The 10,424-nt window shown below is 36.0% G+C and overlaps 1 long non-coding RNA gene across 1 annotated transcript; it reads left to right on the top strand.

Moving 5' to 3' along the window:
* The first annotated feature begins 1,503 nt into the window (after positions 1-1,503).
* On the top strand, positions 1,504-10,220 carry LOC138186091 (uncharacterized). Its single transcript, XR_011174798.1, has 3 exons — positions 1,504-1,903; positions 5,791-5,958; positions 9,933-10,220. It is a non-coding gene; the product is annotated as an uncharacterized LOC138186091 (long non-coding RNA).
* The last annotated feature ends 204 nt before the right edge of the window (positions 10,221-10,424 follow it).

The following is a 10,424-nucleotide window of genomic DNA, read 5'->3' on the forward strand; positions in this document are numbered from 1 at the left end:
GAGATAAGACGGTTCGTTTTCTCGACAGCGATATCAGGGTAATTAGCGAAGATCGTGGTATTCTTGGATAAAAAGAATGATCAGTTTGATGCAATAAGACTTGCGAGATTTGTAAGATTTGTGAGAGTTGTTAGTAGATGGTAGATAAAATATTGGAGAATAATGGCTGTGACTTTTGCGATGAAGATCGATCGTATGGGGACTTTCACAGATAAAAAAAATCCGCAGATTTCTATATTTTAGAATTTTCAATGTTCTAGGAATTTCGAGATAGTGCGAGAATTATTTTGATTCAAGATTGTTCAATCGAAAATTAGTTATCTACATAATAAGCTTATCATAAGCTTATAATGAGCTTATAATACAATGACGCGACACTAAATTTTGTGATACTGAAGTAATTTGCAATATTCGAACCAGCTCCTTCTAAATGGTCTCGGAATTATTATTATTTAAGATCACTAGATGGAAAATTCGGATGATTTATTTGCGTAATTCTATAAAAGAGCTCGTGTTCCATTAGATGGCGCAAAGCCGGTGACATTAGACGACTCGTACTACGTGTTACGTATTAGCGATGTTACGAGTTACCCTACAGCCTCTGAGATGTTTCCTCCGTGCACATTCTCATTCTGAGACACGTGCACATCATGTCAGCTCAACGCATTAGGAATTATGTACATGCTTTGTCGCCCATACTCTACGTATACATGCATATGCACGCTTGTCACCTTGTAATCCCTCTCTCACATTCTTCACGTCAAAGTTTGTTGCAACACGGTGCTACCACTGCTTCAGCCGTATTTAACACTTCAAGAATCAGTTTAAGTTAAATGACCATTAAGAAGTTTGCAAACATGAACCTTTGTGTGGTTTCCTTTTCCTTTATACAAAAGGGAAGGAAATGGCACAATATATGTATACTGTCCTCAACTTTATACCGTTGTATTATGTCACCGTGCAAAGTAGCACTATTCTTGAGAATATAAAGATATAAATATTCGCGAATATGTTCTTCTTCCTTAAACATTATCTTTTTAATATAATATCTATGTGTCTAAAATATTATAGTACAGGTATCCCTCGCATAACACGGTATTCTTACACACGGATTCCATCAAATACGATACATTTGTTAGTTTAGTTCAATAAATCTTATGAGATACATATGTGTCAAAAGAAACAAAAATACAATAACTATATGCACATATTATTTTCATTATTTTAAAACATTCTCTACTATTATACTATATACTACTCGATAACGAAATAATAACATAGTAACAATTTAATTACACACTCACATTTGCTCTCTGCAAATGAAATTTCGAACAAATGGGCCATGCATTCTTTGTTCATACTATAACCTCAAATATTCTGCATTCGCACGTTCAAAAGTCTCGCCTCGTCCAATCTCTCCCACACAACACAACCAATCAATTCACTTACTTAACACGAACTTAATTAATCAAGGCACGGAATTAAGAATTCTATAAAGCCACCATAACTCGATTTTAACGTCAACTGAATGACTAAAATGAAAAACGCGGCTCGACGTTCGAAGATCGTTCGTCGATGGCTGGAGCACGCGAGCACGGTTCGTTCGCATTAATTTTTCGCTCGAGGCGGCGCTCGTGCGCCGATTACGCGATTATTAATTGCGATTATTTATCGTTTGTCGGGATCGATGCACACGTATAACACAAAATATCTTTCCACAAATCTGACCTGTGTCATGCGACGAAAAAAGGTGTTTGCCGTCTTCGAAGAAACGAGAACATATATAGAAGGGACGATTAAGAACACTTGATTTAGAAGAAAAGGCTCAAAGACTGTTCGAAAGGTGAAATGGAACTTACATCATATATATTAATGTATAACAATATCAGGACTGCTCGACTCGGTAAGTTTAATGCGACTCTATTTATTTGCAATCGTTTAGTGATGTTAAAGTTTGAGGTTTCTAGAGCGTCCTCTTCGAAGATACATACTTTTTCTATTAATGTTGCGTTATTGCATGTATATTTACTCGTGAAATGAGTAAAAGTAGAGTATGTATTCAAATCACTGAAAAAAGTATAATTTTGTTAACACAGTTATTTAAACTAGCAATCTCAAACATGACATTGGATTATCCATTGAATAACAACTATCTATATATCTAATTCTCTTAAGGGGGTATTCTGGTCTAGAGGCATGAATTTCGGGCGATTTTTGAAGCTCTGTACAAGCGAAACAAAAAATATTTTTGCTATCCTTCTTTTTAGCATTTGTTTATTGATATTTTGAGATTACGTAAAAAATTCACTGAAAAAAAGAACTCAATATTTAAAAGGTTATGAGCAGGCAAAGTAAGTGCTGCCAAAAAAATGGGGTGTCGTGGCGTGCATGATATCAACCCTTCTGGTCATCTGAAACAAAAAATGCGAACGGTTTCTTGATTAGTATGGATGCCGCTATCGTCTGAACCTTGAAAAAGTCAATACAACATTTTTTCACAAAATGACAGCCGTTTGAAAAAAAAATTTCTTTTTTCGCACGTTTTATTGACAATTCCGAACGTTTAGAAAATAGTAATATTAAAGATTTTGAGCTGAGCGTGGTCCGGACGATAGAGGAGTATATAAGGAATATTTAGACCAAATTTAAAATAAATCGGTTCATTAGAACTTGAGATATCGTGCACGCCAACTCGAAAAAAGTAGTTTCGAGAAAACGCGTTTAAAGTTTTGAGACAAGTTTCCGACAATTTTACTAATAGAATGGTACAGCATACTTACATATTTTAAATCGACGATTCCTGCTCCATACAAGAAACCTTCTTCTACTTCAAAATACTTATTCTCCGAAGTTCTTTCATGGAAACGAGCAAAACAGAGAAAAATTCTAAAATACAATAGCCGTAATTGTTATTAATTAAAACTTCTTCATCTTGCGAACTTCTCAGTTTTGCTGCAGATGCACTAGTGAAACTGGTATCTTCTTGATTAAATTGATTACCCGAAAATCTTCTCTTCTTCACTCTGCATACTCGTTTAGAGCAGAATTTTGAATGTTTTCTACCCATTTTACTTTAAAATCTCAATATATAAAACAATTTTTACTTTGAATATTTATAAAACGTTGTCAGAGTTAGCACGTATACGTTGCTGGAAGGCTGGCAAAAAAACTAACTTGAAATAAGTACTAAGACGAAAAAATTCCGACAAACTACGTTTTTTTGGCCTTGAATTAAAAATACCTCGAAAGAGGTATAAAATACAGTAATGATTTTATGAGGGTTTTCATACGTAGGTACTCGGGCAGCATCTACCGTTTATTGCACATTGGTCCCGGTCGGACCGGAGCAGATGCTGCATCACAAAAATGGCTGTAATTCATAAAATAATTGAAATTTTGAAAAATCCTTTTGAGGGAATAGTCTTGAATGTCTAAACTTTTGAACTATGAAAAAAAAATTTTCGATTTTTTCAAATTTCTAGACCAGAATACCCCCTTAATAGTTTTAAGTTATTAACTTAACCTCTAAACACTATGTATGTATGTACATATATTGTTATATCCTAAGGATGAAATTAAGCAGAAGCAGAATGTACATTTAAATAATTACAAAATAGAATTTTATTAATATATATAACCACATGAAGCAACCAGTTAAAATATGCTACTGAATAATTCATTTCATTATAACTTTGGTAATATTGTTCATAAATCATGTATTACGTTGAATATTATCCTAATATCTGAAATGTACTTGATCCCTATCTGCAAACAATAATATTGGAAGTATGAATATCAACGTGTAATATCATGAATATCAAGCTTTACCACTCTAATCATGATAATTCTCTTACTTCAGTATCGTTACCTATATTAATGGAAACAATAATGTACCGTTAATTGTGCACTGTATCGATGTGAACATAGCTGCTGGTGGAGAAATAGCTAAGTCGTAAATTATGTATATCGAATAATAGGTACAGATTAATATCGTCCATGTATTTCCTACAAAATTTCTTGATTGCGTTCATAACTCAAGAAAAATTATATTCCCTCTAATATAAGCCATTCTTAATGATTTAATGTAAATTACCAATTGATGGTTGATAATTACCAATTGAAAGGAAAAGAATTATATCGTCTCGTAAATTCCTCTAAAAGATTTATAAAGAAATCGTATATTAAATTGTAATTAAAAATAGTCTGTTAGAAAATGTACGATATTGTGATAATGTACGAATGAAAAGAGCTTATACAAAATTTTCTGCTTAACTGATTTTACGATCTCGCTATATCTCCAGCATTTATAAACACCAATTCGTGCATGGGCTAATCCACGTGAAATAACACCATAAAGAAGACAAGTTTTTTATAACGAATCTACCCGTAATACTTTGCCACGTGCGTGTCATCGCTAGCATCGTATTCGTTGGTACATTTTCAACGCGTATGTCGTCCGCGCGAAATTACACGCTCGCACGCGAGTAGATGCGTGTACCGGCCACCTTTCAACCAGGACAGAACATTACAAAACAATCCCGCGGTTCTCGATTTCATTCTGTCCTTTTTTCGTCGCCGCTTTATCTTTTTTTGCACATTCGCGAGAGAAACCGTACAAAATCGGTTCGCGTGTCGCAGGTTGCCGACCCCGCAACACTCTCGTGTTCCGACGTATTAACCCCGAAACTCGCGTAGAATGACACTCGCCAGCTCAATTACCCAGCTGTTTTCTCGCGACAACAGTTTCGATCGCGCAACCATAAGTCGACATCGAAATTTAGAAAAAACTAGAACCTCGAATTTTTATTCAGTTAGTATGATGTTATTTTCCATAAACCCATTAAACACATCATAATTCCGAAAATTAAAAATTTGCTAGCCCGCCATAAATTTGGGTTTCGAGTCTTTATTTATTATATTATTTTGAACCAAAGTATATTTGATAGATACATATTAAATTGTACCAATACCAACGATTTTATACCGAAACTTGTAAGCTACAAGTATAACACTCCTCAAATCAATACTTGCACCTGCAGAATATAATTTTCAATAATTTTCAGATGATAAACGTAACTAACTGTTTAAGAAAGGATAAGGAGATAACAAGAGCTAAGAAACTTCATTACTGTCCGATCGATCAGCATGTTCGGCTTGAATACGTAAATTATGACGTACCAAAGTTGACGTCGCGAGTTGAGCTCGAAAGAAAGGTGCTCATACGCAGTCGAACGTCCCAGTGGAGCTCAGAGTATGTCAGGAATATATATGATGTCGTCCGTGATGACGACGTTAGAAAAATATCCCTCAGTTGCACTTTTTCAGGTTGATAAAACTTTTAGAAGGTCTATGCTTAGGATGAACATTTCTTTAAAAATTAAGGTAACATTTCTTAAAAAAGATTGGCTAAATGATCGAAGATCAGTGATTGAGAATTTTTCATTCTATATCGTGCAATAGGTATATACCTTATCAAAGTAAGAAATACTTTAAGTATTAATTAAGTATTAATCAAATACCTTAATACCTAAGTAAGAAAAGAATGGACCTTCTAATTTCTAATACTAATCTTATGAAACGAACAGGGGGAAATCAACGAAGAACAAGGATGTAGTAACAAAAACGTTTTAAAGCATTTTTTTTCTGTCGCTTGTTGGAGTTTCTTTATTCGACGAATTTCAATTTATAAGACGGGGTAATGCTTTCTAATGCAGCTGGAGGAATGTTGCATTATGCATACGGCTGGCATTAACTTCGTTATCCAATTCAAAGCGTTTCTTTCTTCTGCAGGCGGTTACCGGAGTAACGTATTAGGGTTTAAGAAAATTGTATCTGGGAGAGAGAGGATCTCGCGTAGAGGAATGGACAAAAAATATGAGGATAGTAGTCCAAGTTTAAGGAAAGGAGACGATCTACGACTACGAGCGTACTCTCTCCGCTACTTTCGCCGAATAATTAGTATGTATTTATTAGAGCATATGTGGCATTGTGTTAGCATAAATTTACAAGTTTCGTTCCATTTATTCCCCTAATGTACGGCTTCTCATCACCTGAGCCAACCCCTTATTTCGCGGCTGGATATTCGGTATGCTGAGCTCTCAGTTTAATGAATTGAATATTCTTGAAAGTGTTAAGCGAGCATCTGTTTCGAAGTTTGAAGAGACGACGGAAACTTTTCGACGAGGACAGATAGAGATAGAATTGCTGATATGCGTATTTCCACGAGGGTGGAATCGATAATAATGGAATTTTAGGAGATTTAGGAAGAGTAGCACCTGAGCTTTTGAAGATTGATTATATTAATGATCGAGTTCTCGAATAAATTTTTGTCTCTTTGTTGATTGCATCTACAGTCACTCATATGGTTTTTTAATCTAATAGGCTTATAATCAGTTAGATGCTCTATCATTCCAATGATTCCATACTTGTAACAATTAAGAATATTTAACAAGAATTTAACAAGAAAAATTAAAAGAAAAGTAGTAATTTTCAATATATTATTTGAGCAGGAAGTCTTCTTTCAATCCTTTTTTAAAAAGGCGAATAAGAATAAACTATCTGGAATAAAATTCTGCTCCCATACGCATCTTTTAAGAAGAAACCTAATTCACAACCAAGAACCATCAGAGTCAAATTTTCGTTCCTAACAATAGGTGCGCGAGAAAAATGTAATAGCGACGGTTTAACATTTCGCGAAAGAGAAGGTAAACCTCATCAGGCCGTTAAGCACTTTCCCAAAATGGAAACGATCAAAATAACCAGGTAATGGTATCCCTTAACCTCTAACCGGTTTAACCTGCATGTAAAATGCATTCAATGGCCGAACTGCAACGGTCGGTATGTGTCGGTGAATGGGCTGGTGTTTCGTACGAATATTCGTAGGAGGACGTAGGCGCTCGTAATAGCTGCTAAATTACGACCCTATCCTCGAAAAATGGACAGGATCGTTTAAACGGAACTTCTGTTATCGTGAATTTGCAGAATCGCGATTATCTCGCCTAAGTTTTCCACAATTCGCTATGATAAACGAAATAGAGGATAAAATGGAAACGCTCGAAGACACTAATCACCTGAAAACACTGGGACGAATGCAGTAGGATGGAACAATAAATCCATTAATCAGCCTACATCCCCGTAACTTGAGAATGAGATTAACCGATTGTTCCAAGCGGCATTAAAGGAACTTAAATATTTAAATTAATTCATCGAACCGATAGTTTTTCATTTTTTTTTTATTCATATGAGACTAGTGAAGCAGCCGCGCGTTTTCGAAACATCGCAGTTCGAAATTATGCTGAAAATGATATTAACGCGAGATTGACGCAATTAAAATGCAAAACGCATTTCGTGAGCTCTAAATGAGATACAAATAAAAACGATTGCAGGCGAAAAGGTGGCGGTGACAGATAGTACCGTTTCATGGGAGGGGAGCGGTGCTAAAGAAAGCTGCAAAAAAGAAATTGCATTCATGATTCGGTCGCTGTTGGCGAATATATATTTCCACGAAGCTTTTCGTCGGGCTCTAGACCGCTTAAGAAATTAAAAAAGGAAAAAGGAAAAAGAAGTAAAAAGGATGGGGAAAGGAGGAAAAGGCATACGTCATGAATATTCATGCGTTAATGCGGCATGCGTAATGATGAGAAAGTTGTTCACCATTGCCGTGCTTTCCGCGAACGAGATATGCGCCTGGTGTATACGTGCCCACTTCACGCGCGTTCGGCTGAAGTGCCACTATAAACTGATATACGAGCGTCATAGTCACGCTTGCTTGCGGACCGGATATTAAAAAATGCCTTTAACGCGAAATTCATCCTTTCGATATGGCGAAAACGCGAATTTCCTTCGTGTGGTGTTTGTTTGACTAGCTGCATCTCGAGCTAAGGGTTGGTTACGTCAAGAGTAAGTTGATACATTGAGAAAGTGGATTAAAATCGTGCAGACGAAGTGAAAGATTCGATGGTGAGGATCAAAGAACTCAGAAATTCATATATATCATGTACCAGAGACTCAAATTAGTGAAAGCTTACGCGTTAATGACGAGGAAAATTTGAAAATTTTTACACGAACAATGATAAATTGATAAGATCCAACAATACGGTCATTAATGATAGAAAAATTCAAGAAATTGGAAGCTTCATTGTGAGATGAATATAAATCACGCAAGTTCGTGTGAACATTTTCATCGTAAAATCGATGAACGAGCTTCAGATTCCAAGTAGGCGATATTTGTGGAATAAAAACGATGGAAAAACGAAATCCTTTCAGAACGATAGACACCATCAATCGTAACCCGTTTCATGGTGGTCTTGCGGATGTTGCTGAAATATTCTTGATTTCTTTTATCCGCTTATCGATGTGAATCGAGGCACAAATCCCAATATTTACCATACCCGCGTTCCACATTGAAAGTTAACCGCCTTCTTGCACTCACCAGCATCTTTCTGCCAACTTTCGTTACCCAAATTTCCGCATAAGAATCGACTTATCCCCCAGTGGATATCGGAAAAATCCGACTTCCCGAGATAAACAGATACTCGATGCGCACAACACGATCCTCACCGCAAGCATCGTTCTCCGGTGGAAACGACTCGCGTTGCGGATAGTTATGGTTGATCGAGTCGCATCATACACGAAACGAGACACGGAAAGTGATCGGTTTTCGATCGATTACCCCGTAAACGAAACAGTTGATCGACGTTAATTATGGGAATAGGATCAACGATCGATCGCGTTCAATCGCTCGTATTTCGTGAGCTTGCATGTCGCTACGTTGGGTTTGATACACGGCGGCGATGCGAGTTTGCCGTTGTGACGCTTTGCAATTTGATAGTTTTGGTATAAATGCATGAACATTTGCTCGAGCGCAGAGTCTATTAGACATGTTTAATGATGTGATACATACGAGAGTATTACTATTGGATAATATACAGGATGGTTGGTAACTGGTGGTACAAGCGGAAAGCGGGTGATTCTACGCGAAAAAAGAAGTCGAAAATATAGAATAAAAATTTTTCGTTTGAGGCTTTGTTTTCGAGAAAATCGACTTTGTATTTTCGCTCGGTACGCGTGCGGTACGTTATAACGGATCTCACTGTAGATCGTTGTCTCAATGAAAAAATTAAAAAAAAAATCAAAAAAAAAAATTTTTATTCTATATTTTCGACTTCTTTTTTCGCGTAGAATCACCCCCTTTCCGCTTGTACCACCAGTTACCAACCACTCTGTATAGAAGCAATGGAAAGTTATAACGACTAAGAATCATTCGAATGCATCGAGTACCTGAGTCTTGCTCGGATTACTCAAGATACCTTGATTAAGATACTTTAGGACTTAAATTGCAAATTTAAATTTCAATAAAAATTTAAGTTTCAATAAAAATTGAGAACCTCAAGCGTTTTCTTTGACTCGATAAAAACAGGAGTTACTTGCTAGATAACGTAATATTATTTCTAATTACGTGCTTTTCGATATCGATCTCCTAAACCAAATTGATTTCAGATACGCATTTCCCGTTAAACTAAAGTACCGTGAAAAGCCAATTAATTAAATTCGACTAATTAAAATGGATTCGATTTTAAATAGGATTTGAATTTTGAGATTCCAACATTAAAATTTAATATGCATTTAATATGTTTCTAATTCAATATAAAACTGTTACATGCTGATTGAGTTTTCGAAAACTAGCTTTCTATAAAACGATAACATTTTCTGGCTCTGTAAATATCTATAAAAGCAACTGCAAACGCAAATACTTATATCAAACTCAGGTAACTTGAGTAATCTGAACGAGATTCAACGCGAGTTCGCGCGAATCGGTCGACGCGAATTGAACGACCATTCACGTGACGTTGTTCTTTGTACTTTTTGTTTCAATCTATCTTTCTTTTGCTTTTTCTAACCTGTTCCGCCGCAACGATTACTTGGTTTTGTAGCTGACCCGATGGAACGAAAATGGGCAACGAGCTTCCGCTTCGAGACCACGCCTTTGATTCCTTCCTGCGTATTTCTTCTCGCACGACATTCGCGTTCGTATGATCAATCTCCAACGAGCTCTCGGATCCGGAATCCATGGCCAAAATAATTCCAACAACAGAGAGAGCTACTCGATCGTCTCGAAACCGGAAGTAGAATGATACAGATTTCTGATAAAAGACATTCTGTTGTTTCTATGGAATTCTTAGATATATGAGTGGTATGACCGTTTTTGAAATTATTGAACACTAGAATAGGACTGATAAGATAAAACATTGTTATAAAATTGGTATATGAGAATAAATAAACGTACAGGAATATTAGATGAAATTGTGTTTTAAGATCGAATGTAAGTGGTTCTTTTCTGGTATTTTTTTCACTTTAACCCATTCGTTGACATGTTATTTAAAAGTACTGAGAATACGAAAATTTGTTGTCACTTTTATACGTAC

Source organism: Bombus flavifrons, chromosome 13 (assembly GCF_040668555.2).
Source record: "Bombus flavifrons isolate JBK064 chromosome 13, iyBomFlav1_principal, whole genome shotgun sequence".
NCBI classification, from domain to species: domain Eukaryota; kingdom Metazoa; phylum Arthropoda; class Insecta; order Hymenoptera; family Apidae; genus Bombus; species Bombus flavifrons.